The following is a 21,640-nucleotide window of genomic DNA, read 5'->3' as shown; positions in this document are numbered from 1 at the left end:
CTCCATGCTCCCCAACTCCCAATTTCGTGACCTTCCTCTCCCAGTCAAGTTCCTGACCACCCCCCACCAAGTTCTTGACCTTACCTCTCCCCAAGTTCCTCAACTTCTCTCCACCAAGCTCCTGACCTTCTTTAACTTCCCCCCCTCCCCAACCTCAGAGTTCCTGAACTTCTCTCCCTCAAAGCTCCTGCCCTCCTCCCCTTCCTGGATCCTCCCCTCTCCCCGCACCGATCCTCTTTCCTCTCCTACCACCGGATCACCCTCTCTGATCTCCTGTCCTCTCCCCCCACTGGATCCCTCCTTCGATCCTCTGTCCTCTTCCCCCCACCGGATTCCCTCTCAGATCCCCTGTCCTCTCCCCCCATCGGATCCCCCCCCCGATCCCCTGTCCTCTCCCCCCACCAGATCACCCTCTCCAATCCCCTGTCCTCTCCTTCCACAGAATTCCCCACGATCACCTGTCCTCTCCTTCCACAGGATTCCCCCGAACCCCTGATCTTCCCCCCCTCCGATCCCCTGTCCTCTCCCCCCACCAGATCCCCCCTCCGATCCCCTGTCCTCTCCTCCGACAGGATCCCCCACCCCCTCCGACCCCCTGACCTTCTCCCCAAACATGTGCAGCACAAAAGGCCGAATCCTCGGCCCGGTGTCTCTCACTGGGGGTGGTGGCGGGGGGCGAACGATTGCTCCAGAAATATCCACAGACAGTAAGCGGTGTTGAAGCTGCAGCCTGCAGCTGCGGAGCCTTAGTCTGGTCCCCACACTCAGACTCCCCGCCGCCCCCCCCGAGGCTGTGGCCTACTGCTCCCCCACCAATCGGACAAGGGCGCTCTGGTGTGCATGTGTAGCTGCAACTTTGGGTGCACATGCACGGCTCCGGTGGGAGCCGGACGATGTTTAGGCTTTGCCCCAATGTTCATGCAAATAATCACTCTGTAAAAATATCAAAGGATATTTTTTAATGCAAGGGAAAAAATAAACAATTAGATTCTAAAAAGGCTCAATTAAGCTGGTTCATGGAAGATTTTGGCCCGAATTTTTATCGGAAGGCAGGTTGGGAGCGGGGGGCACTCGGAAGCGGTCAGCAAACCCAGGAGTGGCTAATTGAGGAGCCAGATGAGCTCATTTCGTGGGGGCTGGAGGTGCATGGGGATGGGAGGTGTCCCCATGGTGGAGGCCTGCGGGGGGCGGGGGGGAGGATGAGGGGCAATCAGAGGCCTCACAGGGGGGGGGGGGGTTTCTAATCATGGGGGAAGGGTTAGGCAGGGACACTGGATCCAGGAGGTGAATGTACTGGCACTTACCTCCTGGATCCAGCAGTCCTCGCCTAATTTTAGCTGGTGGGTTTAAATCTGAGGTTCGCCAGCCTCCTTATAATATTTAAATAGATGACACGCTTCCTGGGAGTGGGTTGTCTGACCACGCCCGTCCCGCTTCGGAAGTGGCCGGGTTGGAGGCGGGTTCTGGTTGAGATTCAGATTTTTAACACTTTAACTTCCCACTTGACTCAAACCCATCTGTTTTTTGGGTTAAAACTCCCCCCTTTATGTTTGTAAGTATGCAAATGAGTTTGAGCGGAAACATGAAGCATAACTTCACTTCACAATTTTGAGCACAATTTGCACCTTGATTGTATATTACCCATATGTATAGAACATACCTTTGAACAACTCTAGCTGACTGAGGATTCCAAAAATAGTTTACATTGCTCCTAATGATAAGTTCAGTGGACAACACTATTCAGTGCTTTAGGCCAAGAGGTGACAGAACAGAAACAGTCGCCCAGTGTCATCACAACAAGGATTTGAAATTTAACTCTGGCCAGCCAGCTTTCCCAGGCCTCGGTAAATCCTGCCAGCTAAAGGGCATTGAGGACTGCTGGATCCAGGAGTTAAGCGCCTTTCCACTTACCTACTAGATTCAGTGTACCTGCCTAGCCAACCCCCCACGATCGGACCCTCCGACACTTCCGATCTCCCCTAGGCATCCTCCACGAGGGTTCCGATCTCACTCCCCTCAGCCTCCAATCTCCGACCGCCACCGCCCCGACACCAATCCAGACTCCCGCGCTCTGATCCTTCAGGCCTCCGATCTCCAAACCCCTATCCTCCCCCGACCTCGAATCCCTCAGATCGCGGAAGGCATTGGAAAATTAGTTGAATGGGCAGAAAGGTACAATTTAAAGTTGAAGAAATGGTGTAGACTAATTGATAGATATTGATCGCTACAATTAGCCAACAACTCTATTATCACTGTATCAGGTGACCACAAGGGTGGCAGAATGTGAACTAGATGGACCGTGGTCTTTTTATGTTTAGCAAATCCTATATTCCTTTGACAGGTTTGCTGGCAGTATTACTGAGCTGATGAGCCTAGGAGATAATAAATGGCTGTTCCTGTTTCCCTATGCTAGGGAGGTGAGTATATGTCATTTTTAGTGGCATGAGAGTTTCATTCAGACCAACTCACAGAATCAGAATCAGACCTTGACTTTGACTTTGACTTTGTACATAACTTAATTAATCCAAATGTTACAATTTTAGCCACTGCTTTTATAAAAAGTGAATGAAAACTGATGGATATGTGCCTGGTTCTCATCTAAATACATTATTTTGGACAAATGCCAGCCTGAAGAGTTTCAGCTAAACATACTCATTCCCTGCAGCCTGACCTGATTTTCTTGGTATTGTCCTAGAACAAGGATGGAGATTCAGGCTCACTATCACATCTGTCACTGTGTCTGACCTTGGAAAATAGGGGCGATGCAGAGACTGTCAAATCGTTGGCTTTAGTACTATGGTTTAAAACTTATATTAAAAGGATTGATTGATTAATGCTGAGACTTTTTATGGAAGATGTCAGGTGCAATTTGTTGTGGCTTTTTATTTGGAACCAATTAAGCTAAAAGTAAAGGGACATTCCATATTGAGGCTTTCAGGAAGCAGCCCTCACCATTAACAGTTAATGCAATGTGGTAGCCTTGTCTCAGTGGTAGCACTCTCGCCTCTGAGTCTGACGGTTGTGGGTTCAAGCCCCATTCCACAAATTGGGCTTATAAGCAAGGCTGATATTTCAATTCAGTACTGAGGGAGTGCTGCATTCTCCAAGGTGCTGTCTTTGGGGTGATATTTTAAAATGATGCCCAGATTGCTCTCTCAGGTGGATGTAAAGTTCCTTTCGCATGATTTGAAGAGAGGCAAGGGAATTCTTTTGGTGTCTTGCTCAAAATTTATCCTTCAACCAACAAAACAAAAATGAGATTATCTGGTTATTCATCTCATTACTGTTTATTAGACCCTGCCATATATAAATTGACAGCGGCATTTGCCTATGTTACTACAATTACCATACTTCAAAATATTATATTGACTGTAAAGCGCATTGTGAAAGTGCTATATAAATGCAAGTTCTTTCTTGACCACTCCAGATTTCCCATGCTGATTTACAGCATAACTTTTCATACACTGAGAGCCTGTGCAGAGATTTAAGACAAATCAGATGCAATAATTTTCCAAAGCTTTCTAGACTCGGGAATTGTGCTTTTGGATTGTGAAATTGCAAATGTCACTCCATTAGTTAGGAAAGTCGGGAGAGAGAAACCGATAACTACAGATCTGTTAATTTATCATCAGTTGTGGGAAAGGTACTGGAAGCTATCATCAGAGACAGGGTGATGGAGCTCTTGAGCAAGTATCAGATTAATCTAGTTGATTTTTTTGATGTGGTCACGAGCATAGTGGATAGGGGAATGTCTATGGATGTTGTCTCCCAAGATATGGGAAATATTCCACATTGTCTAGGGCCGCGCCATGGATCTTGATGACTGGAGGGCAGTGCTGTGCGGCGGGTACAGGCTGGTGGAGGACCTTTGTCTTACGGATGTTAAGCGTAAGGCCCATGCTTACATATGCCTCGGTGAATACATCGACTATGTCCTGGAGTTCAGCCTCAGAATGTGCGCAGACGCAGGCGTCGTCTGCGTATTGCAGCTCAAAGATAGAGGTTGGTGTGATCTTGGACCTGACCTGGAGGCGGCATAGGTTAAACAGCTTCCCACTGGTTCTGTAGTTTAGTTCCACTCCAGCATGGAGCTTGTTGACTGAAAGGTGGAGCATGGCAGCAAGGAAGATTGAGAAGAGGGTTGAAGCGATGACGCCGCCCTGTTTGACCCTGGTCCGGACGTGAATTGGGTCTGTAATGAATCCGTTGATGCGGAGATTCAACATGGCCTCCAGTGCGCCAGTGCAGCCTTCGGCCGTCTGAGGAAAAAAGTGTTTGAAGACCAGGCCCTCAAATCTACCACCAAGCTCATGGTCTACAGGGCTGTAGTAATACCTGCCCTCCTGTGTGGTTCTGAGGCATGGACGATATATAGAAGGCACCTCAAGTCACTGGAGATATATCACCAACGATCTCTCCGCAAGATCCTGTAAATTCCCTGGGAGGACAGGCGCACCAACATCAGTGTCCTCGTGCAGGCTAACACCCCCAGTATTGAAGCACTGACCATACTCGATCAGCTTCGCTGGGCAGGCCACATAATTCGCATGCCAGATACGAGACTCCCTAAGCAAATGCTTTATGCGGAGCTCCTTCATGGTAAACAAGCCAAAGGTGGGCAGCGGAAATGTTACAAGGACACCCTCAAAGCCTCCCTGGTAAAGTGCGACATCACCAGTGACACCTGGGAGACCCTGGCCGAAGTCCGCCTGAGGTGGAGAAAATGCATCCGTGAGGGCGTTGAGCTCTTCGAGTCTCAACACAAAGAGCATGAAGAGATCAAGCGCAGGCAGCAGAAGGAGCGCGAGGCAAACCAGCCCCACCCACCCCTTCCCTCGATGAATGTCTGTCCCTCCTGTAACAGGGTCTGTGGCTCTCGTATTGGACCATTCAGCCACCAAAGAACTCACTTTAGGAGTGGAAGCAAGTCTTCCTCGATTCTGAGGGACTGCCTATGATGATGATGATGGATGTTGCCTATATGGACTTCCAGAAAGCATTTGCTAATGTTCTGCACAGGAGATTATTTCCAAAAATGGGAGCACAGAATTGGAGGTAACCTTTTGACATGGATCTGCAATTGGTTGGGAAGTAGGAGACAGAGCATAGGGATAAAGGGTTTGTTCTCTGATTGATGGGATGTGACAAGTGATATACCCCAGGGATCTATCTATACTGGGGCTACAGCTTTTCACGATATATACTAATTGTTATATATGTGGACTTGTATTTACTCTGTATAGCCACCAGAGGGCTCATAATCCCTTGGGAGCAGAGGTATTTAAGAAGGCTTCATAGGTTGGAGAGGCACTCTGGAGACCTGCAATAAAAGGCTAAGGTCACACTTTACTTTGAGCTCACAGTGATCAGTCTGACTCTTTCTCCATACACAACAACTGGAGATGAGATACAGATAGCGAACCCAAAGATGCAGAGAACAGTGGGCATCCTGGAGAAATATTCAGAGGGAGATGATTGCGAAACTTATATGGAGCAACCCGATTAATACTTCGTGGCCAATGAGCTAGATGGGGAAGAAAGTGCTGCCAAACATAGAGCAAAACTCCTCACCGTCTGTATGGGCACCAATGTATGGCCTCATGAAAAATCTGCTCACTCCAGCGAAACCCACATACAGCGATTTGTGCACACTGGTCCGAGAGCATTTGAACCCGAAGGAAAGCGTTCTGATGGTGAGGTACCGGTTCTGCACCTACAAAACGTCTGAAGACCAGGAAGTGGCGAGTTATGTCGCCGAGCTGAGATGCCTTGCAGGAATTGCGAATTTGAAGGATATTTGGAGCACATGCTCAGAGACCTTTTCATACTTGGCATTGGCCACAAAACCATACTTCGCAAGTGTATGACTGGAGAGACCCCAACCTTGAGTAAGTCCACAGCAATAGCCCAGGCGTTCATTGCCACCAGTGACAACACAAAGCAAATCTCTCAGCACACAAGTGCTGCTACAAGTACTGTGAACAAAGTGATGTTATTTTCAAATCGTAATGTACAGGGCAGGTCACACATACTTGCAGCTATACGTCGGCAGATGTCTCAGAGTCCACCATCAAGGGTGATGAATGAAAGGTCATTAACACCTTGTTGGTGCTACGGGGGTAATCATCGTTTCCATTCATGCCGATTTAAAGGATACGTTTGCAAGGGCTGTGGAACAATGGGACACCTCCAACGAGTGTGCAGGTGAGCTGCTAAGCCTGTTAAACCTGCAAACCACCACGTTGCAGAGGAGGACAGATCCATGGAGGATCACGACAAAACAGAACCTCAGATAGAGGAGGCAGAGGTACATGGGGTGCACACATTCACCACGAATTGTCCCCCGATAATGCTGAATGTTGAACTAAATGGACTCCCGGTGTCAATGGAGCTGAGTAAAAAGACTTTCGAAAGGTTGTGATGCAACAAGGCCTCAAGGCCAGTCTTAACTCCAGTTCGCACGAGACTTAAGAGCTTACACTAAAGAATTGATTCCTGTAATCGGCAGTGCAACCATTAAGGTCTCCTACAATGGAGTGGTGCACAAGCTGCTCGGCAGGAGCTGGCTGGGAAAGATACGCTGGAACTGGGACGACGTCCGAACGCTATCACCCACTGAAGACACTTCGTGTGCCCAGGTCTTAAACAAATATCCTTCGCTGTTCGCACCAGGCATCGGGAAATTCCAAGGAGCAAAAGTGCAGATCCGCCTAATTCCAGGGGCGCGACCCATCCATCACAAGGCGAGAGCAGTACTGTACGTGATGAGAGAAAGGGTAGAGATTGAGCTAGACCGGCTGCAAAGAGAGGGCATCATTTCACTGATCGAGTTCAGCGAGTGGAACAGTCCTATTGTCCCAGTCCTCAAGGGAGACGGCACCGTCAGAATCTGTGACGATTACAAAGTAACAATTAATTGTTCCTCCCTGCAGGACCAATACCCACTACCAAAAGCCAACGACCTCTTTGCAATGCTGGCGGTAGGAAAGACGTTCACGAAGTTGGATCTGACTTCAGCCTACATGACGCAGGAACTGGAGGAATCATTGAAGGCCCTCATCTGCATCAACGCACACAAAAGTCGTTTTGTTTATAACAGATGGCCGTTTAGAATCCGATCAGTGGCGGTGATATTCCAAAGAAACATGGAAAGTTTACTGAAGTCAGTCCCGCACACTGTGGTCCTCCAGGACGACATCTTGGTCACATGTCAGAACACAGTCAAGCACCTGCAGAACTTGGAGGAGGTTCTTAGGCAACTCAACCACGTGTGGCTCAGGTTAAAACGCTTGAAGTGCTTCTTCCTGGCAGCTGAAGTGGAGTTCCTGGGAAGGAGGATTGCGGCGGAAGGCATCAGGCCCACCAACGTGAAGACAGAGGCAATCGAGAACGCACCGAGGCCACAGAACGTGACGGAGCTGCGGTCATTTCTGGGACTCTTGGACTACTTTGGAAACTTCTTACCGGGTCTCAGCACCCTGCTAGAACCACTACATGTCTTACTACGAAATGGGGACGAATGACTTTGGGGCAAAAACCAAGAAAATGTCTTTGTAAAAGCGAGAAAATTGTTATGCTCAAACAAATTGCTTGTGTTGTATGATCCATGTTTGGTACTAGCATGTGATGCGTCGTCATATGATGTGTATTGCAACAAGCTAATGATTTCGGGAAACTGCAACTGGTTGCTTATGCATCCAGGAGGCTGTCTAAGGCCAAGAGAGCCGACAGCATGATTGAAAAAGAAGTGTTAGCGTGTATCTATGAGGTAAAAAAAATGCATCAATACCTGTTTGGGCTAAAATTCGAATTGGAAACTGACCAAAAGCCACTTATATCCCTGTTTTCCGAGAGTAAAAGGATACATATCAATGCATCTGCATGCATCCAGAGATGGGCGCTCACGTTGTCCGCATACAACTACGCCATCTGCCACAGGCCAGGCACAGAAAACTGCGCCGATGCTCTCAGTAGGCTGCCATTGCCCACCACGGGGGTGGAAATGGCGCAGCCCGCAGATCTAGCCATGGTTATGGAAGCATTTGAAAGTGAGCAACCACCCGTCACTGCCCGGCAGATCAAAACCTGGACAAGCCAGGACCCCTTATTATCTCTAGTCAAAAGCTGTGTGCTTCACAGGAGCTGGTCCATTGTCCCAGTGGAAATGCAGGAAGAGATAAAGCCGTTCCAGCAGCGCAAAGATGAAATGTCTATACAGGCAGACTGCCTTCTGTGGGGCAATCGAGTAGTGGTCCCCAAGAAGGGCAGAGATACCTTCATCAATGACCTCCACAGTACCCACCCAGGCATCGTAATGATGAAAGCAATAGCCAGATCCCACGTGTGGTGGCCCGGTATCGATGTGGGCTTAGAGTCCTGCGTTCACAGATGTAATACATGCTCGCAGTTAAGCAATGCACCCAGGGAGGCACAGCTAAGTTTCTGGTCTTGGCCCTCCAAACCGTTGTAGAGGGTACACGTCGACTATACTGGCCCGTTCTTGGGTAAAATGTTTCTTGTGGTTGTAGACGCGTGCTCCAAGTGGATTAAATGTGGATAACATCGGCTAGCATGTCCGCTGCCACCACTGAAAGCCTGCGGGCCATGTTTGCCACACACGGCTTACCCGATGTCCTGATGAGCGACAACGGGCCATGTTTTACCAGTGCTGAGTTCAAAGAATTCTTAACCCGTAACGGGATCAAACATGTCACATCTGCCCCGTTTAAACCAGCGTCCAATGGTCAGGCAGAGAGAGCAGTGCAAACCATCAAGCAAGGCTTGAAGAGAATAACTGAAGGCTCACTTCAGACTTGCCAATCCCAAGTCCTGCTTAGCTACCACACGAGACCCCACTCACTCACTGGAATCCCACCTGCTGAACTGCTCATGAAAAGAGCACTTAAGACAAGGCTCTCGTTAGTTCAACCTGATCCACATGAACAGGTAGAGAGCAAGCGGCTTCAACAAAGTGCAACGATGATTGTGATATATTCACCGAGCACTAGCACACACAGCTCCTAACATGGCAGGCAGCTCTCTCGGAAGCCTCCGGAAATCTGGCTGGTTCTGTTTATTATTAACCCTGCACTTGCAGTACACAATACGTCCACATCCACAGTGTGGAGCTACAAACCCTTACAAGCTTACAGGCATTATACTTCTCCCTCCTTAATAAAGAAGCCATCATAACAAACATCACACATAACTTTCATGTTTATACATAACACAGGATGTAAACTTAGTTTTTTTTCCATATTTACAAATTTAACTTTACCATTTGTTTTCTGTTTCGAAGAGGATACCTTCGCTCTTGAACAGAACCTTCCAAACATGGTGTCGATTTCACACTCGAGGCTCATCCTGAGGAATGTTTTCCTCCATGGAATTTCCTTGATTTTCATTTGAACTCACTCTAACTTCAGGCTGTTTGTTTTCCTGACTCGGACTCAGACTTTCATTCTGATTCTCTCCTGGATTTGTTTCCAGTACATTGGATTTAGGATTTGCTACTGGTATATGAAAACTATCTGATGAGTTAGAAATAATTAAATCATTCCCACCTTCAACTCCTTCCATGTCTGTAGGTATAAAATGATCAATATGAACAAACCTAACCTGTCCATTATCAAACATCTTTACCAAAACTGTGCGAGGACCACATATCTTCACCATTCTTCCTGGTAACCACTTTAACCATTTATGGTGATGGTTCTTCATTCTCACATTCTGGTTTAATTTCACACTTCTCTCTTTTACTCTACCTCTATCATGATTCTCTTTCTGTCTTAATTGTATCTCTTCTACGGACTGTGACAAATTTGGCTTTAACAACGAGATACTGATTTGTGGCTGTCATTTGAGAAACAACTCTGCTGGTGTTCTACCAGTAGTTGTATGAGGAGTATTTCGATATGTAATCAAATAATTAGCCAATTTGTGATCCAATGACAACTGTTGTTTCCTGTGATTTGGATCGAACATTTGCTTTATGAGGGCACTTTTTACAATTTGTACAGTGCGCTCTGCTGCATCATTCGAAGCAGGATGGTATCGTGGAACCTTGGAATGTTTCACACCAGTTTTTCTCGTGAATTGTGCAAATTCTTTGGAATGAAATTGTGGTCCATTATCCGAAACAATTTCTTCAGGGAGGCCAAATGAAGAAAATAATTTTGTAAAATGTCCAATGTTTTACTTGTTGTTATTTTCTACATTGGAAACACCTCAACCCACTTCGAATGGCTATCAATCACAATGAACAATTGTTGTCCTTCTAACTCAGCAAAATCAATATGTAGCCTTTGCCACATCCTGGGAGGCCATTTCCATGGCTATAATGGTATTGGTGGTGGTTGCTTGCTTACCAATTGACATGTCGTATGCTGACTCACGATGTACTCTATATCTTTATCATGACCTGGCCACCATAAATAACTGCGTGCAAAACTCTTGGTCAAGCACATTCCCAGGTGCTGGTCATGGAGGTCTCCTAATAATTTGGATCTGAATTGGTTTAGTAGAACCACTCTTGCACCCCACATGATACAATCTTTATCAACTGATAATTCATTCCTACGAATGAAGAATGGATGTGTATCTTTGTCTGTTACCTGGTTTGGCCATCCATTTGCAATATACTCATACACCTTTGACATCACTGGGTCATGTTTGGTTGCTCTACCAATCTCTTCAGCTGTGACTGGCAGTTCATCAATGTATGAAAAATAAAACACTTCTTCCCTATCAGGTGTAACTTGTGATGGGGAAGGCAATCTAGACATTGCATCAGCATTACTGTGATCAGCTGATCATCTGTATTGAATATCATATGTATATGCTGACAAAGTCAAAGCCCATCTCTGCATTCGGGCTGCAGCTAATGTTGGAACTGGGGAATTTGGATGGAGGATTGCTGTTAGGGGCTCATGGTCCATAATGATGGTAAACTTACAACCATACAAGTATTTGTGAAACTTCTTGACTCCAAAAATTAATGCCAAAGCTTCCCTTTCAATTTGCACATAATTACTCTCACTGGCACTGAGAGTGCATGAAGCAAAAGCAATTGGTCTCTCCTCCCCACTACTTAATACATGAGATTACTGCCCCAACTCCATACGGAGAGGCATCACATGCTAGCTTAATCTCCTTAGATATGTCATAGTGAACTAACATGGTGCTCTCTACCAATTTGCTTTTACACTCCTTGAATGCTGTATCGCATTCTTTTGACCATTTCCAATGGACCTGTTTTTTCAAAAGTTCATTCAGTGGATGTAATACTGTAGCCAAATTTGGTAGGAACTTCCCAGAATAGTTCAAAAGACCCAAGAATGAACGAAGTTCAGTGACATTCCTGAGAGTGGATGCATTTCTGATCGCATCCAATTTTTCCATGGTTGGATGTAAACCATCTTTGTCTACTCTGTACCCTGAGTACTCCACTGAGTTTTTACATAACTCACACTTACGAGCAGACACTCGTACTCTGTGCTTCTCTAGCCGTTTGAGGACTTCATTCAATATGTTATTATGAATTTGCCTATTTGGTGCTGAAATTAGTATGTCATCCAAATAACATACTACCCCTCCAATACCTTGAAAAATCTGGTTCATCACCCCTTGGAATATGGCAGGGGTAGAAGACACTCCAAACAGTAGCCTATTGAATTGTTATAGGCCTAGATGAGTAATTATCGTCAAACATGACTTGGACTCCTCATCTAATTCAAGCTGCAAGTAGGCATTCGTAAGATCCAGTTTTGAGAAGATCTGACAACCTGTCAGTGTTGTGAACAAATCTTCAGTATTCAGCAATGTATTGGGAACATTACCCTCTAGAACCTGGTTTACGGTTACTTTATAATCACCACACAATCTTACCTTACCATCAGACTGAGGTACAACGACAATGGGTGTAGCCCAATTACATCGATCTATCTTACAAATAATGTTCTCAGTCTCTAGTCTTTTGAGTTCTTGCTCAACTTTCTCCTTGAGTGCATATGGTATGAAGCATGGCTTGTAGTAAACCGATCTAGTATCCTTCAGTACCCTGACACTCGCCTTGAAGCCTTGGATCGGACTGCCCGTTTCGCAGAACACCTTCGCAACTTCTTGATAACCTTATCCGTTGATGAAAATCTCACTTACACACAGAAAATCTTACTCCAATCCAGCTTCAGTGAGCTCAACCAATTCCTTCCTAGTAAGGCAGACTTGTCTCCTTTCACTATTATTAGAGGCAAGTTCTGAAATTGATCTTTATATTTCACCAGTACAGTGATACGACCTACCACAGGAATTTTCTCACCCGATTAGCCTCGCAGCTCTATCTTGGATTTCTCCAGTTAAAAATCACGCAATTTTCACGATATAGTGACACCGGTACTACACTCACGGATGCGCCCATGTCAATTTCCATTGGTATCTTGAATCCCGCAACATCTATGTGAATTTTGATGCTTTCCGAATCGCTGTCCGTTAACCGCGTGCTCCTGATGACATGTAACTCTAACATCTCCTCGTCCTGTTGTTGTTCTTCCATGCTATGTAGTCTCTTGGGATTTCTACTCATAGCTTTGAACGCTGGACTCATAGCTTTAAAAAAAATGGTTTACCCTTCAGTCGGCATGCCTTCGCAAGATGCCCAGACTTTCTGCAGAAGAAACATTCTGCCTTCACGTATGGACAACTTTGAGCAATGTGTTGTCCCAGGCACCTGTAGCATGACTTCGACGCTCTGTTAGAATTTCCAGTTTCTGAGACTTTGGGCCCCCACCGTCTTTTACTTTGAACTTGCAAGTGATTTACCTCATTTGACTGACGACCGTCATTATTATTTAATTCTCCTGAAGGCTTTGTGTCTTAATGCAAGGAGCATCCGTAATAAGATGGATGAATTAACTGTGCAAATAGATGTTAACAGATATGATGTGATTGGGATTACAGAGACGTGACTCCAGGATCATCAGAGCTGGGAACTCAATATCCAAGGGTATTCAACATTCAGGAAGGATAGAATAAAAGGAAAAGGAGGTGGGATAGCATTGCTGGTTAAAGAGGAGATTAATGCAATAGTTAGGAAGGACATTAGCTTGGATGATGTGGAATCTATATGGATAGAGCTGCAGAACACCAAAGGGCAAAAAACATTAGTGGGAGTTGTGTACAGACCTCCAAGCAGTAGTAGTGATGTTGGGGAGGGCACCAAACAGGAAAATAGGGGTGCATGCAATAAAGGTGCAGCAGTTATCATGGGTGACTTTAATATGCATACAGATTGGGCTAACCAAACTGGAAGCAATACGGTGGAGGAGGATTTCCTGGAGTATATAAGGGATGGTTTTCTAGACCAATATGTCGAGGAACCAACTAGGGGGGAGGCCATCTTCGACTGGGTGTTGTGTAATGAGAGAGGATTAATTAGCAATCTCGTTGTGCGAGGTCCCTTGGGGAAGAGTGACCATAATATGGTGGAATTCTACATTAGGATGGAGAATGAAACAGTTAATTCAGAGACCATGGTCCAGAACTTAAAGAAGGGTAACTTTGAAGGTATGAGGCGTGAATTGGCTTGGATAGATTGGCGAATGATACTTAAGGGGTTGACAGTGGATGGGCAATGGCAGACATTTAGAGACCGCATGGATGAACTACAACAATTGTACATCCCTCTCTGGCATAAAAATAAAAAAGGGAAGTTGGCTCAACCGTGGCTATCAAGGGAAATCAGGGATAGTATTAAAGCCAAGGAAGTGGCATACAAATTGGCCAGAAATAGCAGCGAACCCGAGGACTGGGAGAAATTTAGAACTCAGCAGAGGAGGACAAAGGGTTTGATTAGGGCAGGGAAAATAGAGTATGAGAGGAAGCTTGCAGGGAACATTAAGATGGACTGCAAAAGCTTCTATAGATATGTAAAGAGAAAAAGGTTAGTAAGTACAAACGTAGGTCCCCTGCAGTCAGAATCAGGGGAAGTCATAACGTGGAACAAAGAAATGGCAGACCAATTGACCAAGTACTTTGGTTCGGTATTCACTAAGGAGGACACAAACAACCTTCAGGATATAAAAGGGGTCAGAGGGTCTCATAAGAAGAAGGAACTGAGGGAAATCCTTATTTGTCGGGAAATTGTGTTGGGGAAATTGATGGGATTGAATGCCGATAAATCCCCAGGGCCTGATGGTCTGCATCCCAGAGTACTTAAGGAGGTGGCCTTGTAAATAGCGGATGCATTGACAGTCATTTTCCAACATTCCATAGACTCTGGATCAGTTCCTATGGAGTGGAGGGTAGCCAATGTAACCCCACTTTTTAAAAACGGAGGGAGACAGAAAACAGGGAATTATAGACCGGTCAGCCTGACATTGGTCGTGGGTAAAATGATGGAATCAATTATTAAGAATATCATAGCAGCGCATTTGGAAAATGGTGACATGATAGGTCCAAGTCAGCATGGATTTGTGAAAGGGAAATCATGCTTGACAAACCTTCTGGAATTTTTTGAGGATGTTTCCAGTAGAGTGGACAAGGGAGAACCAGTTGATGTGGTATATTTGGACTTTCAGAAGGCTTTCAATAAGGTCCCACACAAGAGATTAATTTGCAAAATTAAAGCACATGGAATTGGGGGTAGTGTGCTGACGTGGATTGAGAACTGGTTGTCAGACAGGAAGCAAAGAGTAGGAGTAAATGGGTACTTTTCAGAATGGCAGGCAGTGACTAGCGGGGTACCGCAAGGTTCTGAGCTGGGGCCCCAGCTGTTTACATCGCACATTAATGATTTAGATGAGGGGATTAAATGTAGTATCTCCAAATTTGCTGATGACACTAAGTTGGGTGGCAGTGTGAGCTGCGAGGCGGATGCAATGAGGTTGCAGAGTGACTTGGATAGGTTAAGTGAGTGGGCAAATGCATGGCAGATGAATTATAATGTGGATAAATGTGAGGTTATCCACTTTGGTAGTAAAAACAGAGAGACAGACTATTATCTGAATGGTGACAGATTCGGAAAAGGGAAGGTGCAACGAGACCTGGGTGTCATGGTACATCAGTCATTGAAGGTTGGCATGCAGGTACCGCAGGCGGTTAAGAAAGCAAATGGCACGTTGGCCTTCATAGCGAGGAGATTTACGTACAGGGGCAGGGAGGTGTTGCTACAGTTGTACAGGGCCTTGGTGAGGCCACACCTGGAGTATTGTGTACAGTTTTGGTCTCCTAACTTGAGGAAGGACATTCTTGCTATTGAGGGAGTGCAGCGAAGGTTCACCAGACTGATTCCCGCTATGGTGGGACTGACACATCAAGAAAGTCTTAAGAACATAAGAACATAAGAATATAAGAATTAGGAACAGGAGTAGACCATCTAGCCCCTCGAGCCTGCTCCGCCATTCAATAAGATCATGGCCGTGGACTCAGCTCCACTTACCTGCCTCTCCCCGTAACCCTTAATTCCCTTATTGGTTAAAAATCTATCTATCTGTGACTTGAATACATTTAATGAGCTAGACTCAACTGCTAAGTTGGGCAGAGAATTCCACAGATTCACAACCCTCTGGGAGAAGAAACTCCTTCTCAACTCGGTTTTAAATTGGCTCCCCCGTATTTTGAGGCTGTGCCCCCTAGTTCTAGTCTCCCCTACCAGTGGAAACAACCTCTCTGCCTCTATCTTGTCTATCTCTTTCATGATTTTAAATGTTTCTACAAGATCACGCCTCATCCTTCTGAACTCCAACGAGTAAAGACCCAGTCTACTCAATCTATCATCATAAGGTAACCCCCTCATCTCCAGAATCAGCCTAGTGAATCATCTCTGTACCCCCTCCAAAGACTGGATCAACTGGGCTTGTATTCACTGGAGTTCAGAAGAATGAGAGGGGATCTCTTAGAAACGTTTAATATTCTGACGGGTTTAGACAGGTTAGATGCAGGAAGAATGTTCCCAATGTTGGGGAAGTCCAGAACCAGGGGTTACAATCTGAGGATAAGGGGTAAGCCATTTAGGATCGAGATGAGGAGAAACTTCTTCACCCAGAGAGTGGTGAACCTGTGGAATTCTCTACCACAGAAAGTTTTTGTGGCCAATTCACTAAATATATTCAAAAAGGAGTTAGATGTAGTCCTTACTACTAGGAGGATCAAGGGGTATGGCGAGAAAGCAGGAATGGTGTACTGAAGTTGCATGTTCAGCCATGAATTCAGTGAATGGCGTTGCAGGCTCCAAGGGCCAAATGGCCTACTCCTGCACCTATTTTCTATGTTTCTAGGTTTCTAAGTTTTCTCGGGAATATTGTTCAGCCATGCCCATCGACCTCGCTGACTGACAAGCAATCTCAAAATTCAAGTCATCCGTCATCAATAACTTCCTTCTGATCGCATCATTTTTCACCCCACAAACAAAAAGATCCCGTAATGCTTGGTTTTGAAAGTTTCCAAAATTATCGTGCATTGATAGCTTTTTTAATGCTACGATGTAATCACTGATACTTCCTCAGTATTTTGATTCCGAATCCCGAAACGATAGCTTTCAGCAATTTCTAACGGTTTGGGGTTATAGTGCTGCTCCAGATTCGTTAAAATCTCTTTAAGCGTTGTGTCCTTTGGCACAAGCAGATTTACAAGTGTTTCGTATAATGTCGGACCCGCCTCCGATAAGAAAATTGCTTTCTTACATTCCAACACAGCCCAGTTCTGGACTGCATTGACTGGAACTTCGATAATGTTATTTGTAGTGAAATAAATTTCTAGCCGATCCACATATGCTTTAAAACGTTCCTGGCCATGTCTATATTCCCCCAAATGTCTGATTACACCTGCCATTTTAATCTCCAGCTGTTCGCACCATGTGCTTTATTTTACCTCGGATTTTGTAGCCTTTTTCCAAAGTCAGAAACTTTCCAAAGTCACTCTGTCGGCTGGCTGAATCCTTCACCAACAAAATTTAAGCTTTAAATCATCCGAAAAAAATCCCATCTCGCCGCCAAATGTGGTATATTCACCGAGCACAAGTACACACAACTCCTAACATGGCAGGCAGCTCTCTCGGAAGCCTCCGGAAATCTGCCTGGTTCTGTTTATTATTAACCCTGCACTTGCAGTACACAATACGTCCACATCCACAGTGTGGAGCTACAAACATTACAAGCTTACAGACATTACAATGAGAGTGCAAATGTGTCACGCGAGATTGAAGTCAATGATCCTGTATTTGTATTAAATTATGGACAAGATCCAAAGTGGCTTCCAGGCACTGTCGTGGCCAAAGAGGGGAGCAGGGTGTTTCAGGTCAAATTCTCAAATGGACTCATTCACCGGAAACACTTGGATCAAATCAAACTCAGATTCACGGAATACCCTGAGCAACCCAACTTGGACCCTACCTTTTTTGATCTCCCAACACAAACACCAGTGGCAACCGACACCACGGTTGACCACAAAGCCGAACCCATCATCCACAACATCCCTGCAGGACCCAACACACCAGCGTGATGGAGCTCTTGAGCAAGTATCAGACTAATCCAGTTGATTTTTTTGATGTGGTCACTAGCATAGTGGATAGGGGAATGTCTATGGATGTTGTCTCCCGAGATATGGGAAATGGTCCACGTTGTCCAGGGCCGCGCTATGGATCTTGATGACTGGAGGGCAGTGCTGTGCGGCGGGGACAGGCTAGTGGAGGACCTTTGTCTTACGGATGTTAAGCGTAAGGCCCATGCTTACATATGCCTCGGTGAATACATCGACTATGTCTTGGAGTTCAGCTTCAGAATGTGCGCAGACGCAGGCGTCGTCCGCGTATTGCAGCTCAAAGATAGAGGTTGGTTTGATCTTGGACCTGACCTGGAGGTGGCTTAGCTTTAACAGCTTCCCACTGGTTCTGTAGTTTAGTTCCACTCCAGCGGGAAGCTTGTTGACTGTGAGGTGGAGCATGGTGGCAAGGAAGATTGAGAAGAGGGTTGAAGCGATGACGCAGCCCTGTTTGACCCTGGTCCGGACGTGAATTAGGTCTGTAATGGATCCGTTGATGTGGAGATTCAACATCACCTCCAGTGCGCCAGTGCAGCCTTCGGCTGTCTGAGGAAAGGAGTGTTTGAAGACCAGGCCCTCAAATCTACCACCAAGCTCACGGTCTACAGTAGTAATACCTGCCCTCCTGTGTGGATCTGAGGCATGGACGATATATAGAAGGAACCTCAAGTCACTGGAGATATATCACCAATGATGTCTCCGCAAGATCTTGCAAATCCCCTGGGAGGACAGGCGCACCAACATCAGTGTCCTCGTGCAGGCTAATATCCCCAGTATTGAAGCACTGACCACACTTGATCAGATTCGCTGGGCAGGCCACATAATTCGCATGCCAGATACGAGACTCCCTAAGCAAATGCTTTATGCGGAGCTCCTTCAAAGTAAACGAGCCAAAGATGGGCAGCGGAAATGTTACAAGGACACTCTCAAAGCCTCCCTTGTAAAGTGTGACATCACCACTGACACTTGCGAGACCCTGGCCGAAGACCGCCTGAGGTGGAGAAAGTGCATCCGGGAGGGTGTTGAGCTCTTCGAGTCTCAACGCAAAGAGCATGAAGAGGTCAAGCGCAGGTAACGGAAAGAGCACACGGCAAACCAGCCCCACCCACCCCTTCCCTCGACGAATGTCTGTCCCACCTATAACAGGGTCTGTGGCTCTCGTATTGAAACATTCAGCCACCAAAGAACTCACTTTAGGAGTGGAAGCAAGTCTTCCTCGATTCTGAGGGACTACCTATGATGATGATGATGGATGTTGCCTGTATGGACTTCCTGACATGGATCTGCAATTGGTTGGGAAGTAGGAGACAGAGCATAGGGATAAAGGGTTTATTCTCTGATTGATGGGGTGTGACAAGTAATATACCCCAGGGATCTATGTATACTGGGGCTACAGCTTTTCACGATATATCCTAATTGTTATATATGTGGACTTGTATTTACTCTGTACTGTCACCAAAGGGCTCATTTCCTAGAGTCCCAAGGGATCCTATAATCCCTTGGGAGCACAGGTATTTCAGAAGGCTTCACAGGTTGGAGAAGCACTCTGGAGACCAGCAATAAAAAACTAAGGTCACACTTTACTTTGAGCTCACAGTGTGACTCTTTCTCCATACACTACACTAATGAATTGGATGAAGGAATGGAGAGTTTTATATCCAACATTGCAGATGTTATGTGGGTGGGAGGAGGAAGTTACAAAGGGACATGGACAGACCAAGTGAATGGGCAAAACTGTGGGGGCAGATAGCGTTTAACGTAGAGATGTGTGAGGTCGTCCACTATGAATATGAGAAATACAAATCAGAATGTTTTCTTAATAGTGAGAGACTAGGAACTGTGTTGGATCAAAGGGTTTAGGTGTACATAAACACAAGTCACAAAAATCTAGTGCACATGTACAAAAAGTAATCAAAAAGGCTCATTGAATGTTGGCCTTTATCTCAAGGGGATTGGAATTCAAGAGGCTGCATTGCTAATATGGTAGTATGGTGTTGGCTGAATGCTTAATGCATGTTCAGTGCAGGCAAGCCCTTGTTTTAATCAACACCCATTAGTGTGCCCTACCTTAGCACTATTCCTCAGTCTAGAGAACTTTTTATTCATTTAATCCAATCCGTGTTACAATAACGACGCAGCATCAACATGATTGGTCATCTCCTGGCATGCTTGCTCTAAATTGCCTCTACTTAAGAACATATAAGAAATAGGAGCAGGAGTAGGCCATATGGCCGCTTGAGCCTGCTCCGCCATTTAATAAGATCATGGCTGATCTGAAGGATTTCCTCTGCCCCCAAAATGTACATTTCCCTCAGGCCCGCCTCCTCGAATAAAGTCACCCGGTTTTCTCGACTGAAAGGTAATCCTCCAATTTGGCTGTCCATTGTTAGCCTCCATTAAAAAAATCCTGCTTCCCTTTAAAAGGAAAAAAACAGTCTTTTAAAAAGATGAGTTCATAATTCACAAACTTCAGGAATATAGAACAGTATTCGGGAACAGTAACATGTGCTTAAGTTACTGGAATAGTAATCCAGAGACGTGAGTTCAAACCTCAGCATGGCAGCTGGGGAAATTAAATTCAGTTAATTAAATCTGGAATTAAGAAGCTATTACAGGTTGAACCTCTCTTATCTGGAACAAACCATCGTCCGGCACCATTCCCGGCAGGGGTCGGGTTTGCGTGTGAAAGCGGCAGGAGCTGCTGCAACGTCGAATGTGGGATGGACGGTGATCTGGAGAATCAGTGCCGACCTCCGCCCTCCCTCACTGACCCCCCACACTCAAAGCCCCTGAGAGAGAGCGAGAAACAGCCTGACACTCACACAGGCAACTGCAGCCATCAAGCTGCGAAGCACCTGCCATTTTGCAACATTCCGGCGTCGGCAGACCCGACCTGGGTGGAAGCAGCCAGGTCTCTTGGTGCGGGGTCGAGCCAAGCGGCGGAATCGGGGCCGAGATAAGGTCGTGGGAAGGTGGGTGAGCAGCGGGAGATGGGGAGGTGGGCTAGCAGTGGGAGATGGGGAGGTGGGTGAGCAGTGGGAGATTGGGAGGTGGGTGATCAGCGGGAGATGGGGAGGTGGGTGAGCAGCGGGAGATGGGGAGGTGGGTGAGCAGTGGGAGATGGGGAGGTGGGTGAGCAGTGGGTGATGGGGAGGTGGGTGAGCAGTGGGAGATGGGGAGGTGGGTGAGCAGTGGGAGATGGGGAGGTGGTTGAGCAGTGGGAGATGGGGAGGTGGGTGAGCAGTGGGAGATGGGGAGGTGGGCGAGCAGTGGGAGATGGGGAGGTGGGTGAGCAGTGGGAGATGGGGAGGTGGGTGAGCAGTGGGAGATGGGGAGGTGGGCGAGCAGTGGGAGATGGGGAGGTGGGTGAGCAGCGTGAGGTGGGGAGGTGGGTGAGCAGTGGCAGATGGGGAGGTGGGTGAGCAGTGGGAGATGGGGAGGTGGGCGAGCAGTGGGAGATGGGGAGGTGGGTGAGCAGTGGGAGATGGGGAGGTGGATGAGCAGTGGGAGATGGGGAGGTGGGTGAGCAGTGGGAGATGGGGGGGTGGGTGAGCAGTGGGTGATGGGGAGGTGGGTGAGCAGCGGGAGATGGGGAGGTGGGTGAGCAGTGGGTGATGGGGAGGTGGGTGAGCAGTGGGAGATGGGGAGGTGGGTGAGCAGCGGGCGATGGGGAGGTGGGTGAGAAGCAGGAGATGGGGAGGTGGGTGAGCAGTGGGTGATGGTGAGGTGGGTGAGCAGTGGGAGATGGGGAGGTGGGTGAGCAGTGGGAGATGGGGAGGTGGGTGAGCAGTGGGTGATGGGGAGGTGGGTGAGCAGTGGGTATTGGGGAGGTGGGTGAGCAGTGGGAGATGGGGAGGTGGGTCAGCAGTGGGAGATGGGGAGGTGGGTGAGCAGTGGGTGATGGGGAGGTGGGCGAGCAGTGGGAGATGGGGAGGTGGGTGAGCAGTGGGAGATGGGGATGTGGGTGAGCAGCGGGAGATGGGGAGGTGGGTGAGCAGCGGGAGATGGGGAGGTGTGTGAGCAGTGGGAGATGGGGAGGTGGGTGAGCAGTGGGTGATGGGGAGGTGGGCGAGCAGTGGGAGATGGGGAGGTGGGTGAGCAGTGGGAG

Source organism: Pristiophorus japonicus, chromosome 5 (assembly GCF_044704955.1).
Source record: "Pristiophorus japonicus isolate sPriJap1 chromosome 5, sPriJap1.hap1, whole genome shotgun sequence".
In the NCBI taxonomy this organism is placed as follows: domain Eukaryota; kingdom Metazoa; phylum Chordata; class Chondrichthyes; family Pristiophoridae; genus Pristiophorus; species Pristiophorus japonicus.
Note: the sequence above shows the minus strand (reverse complement) of the source record.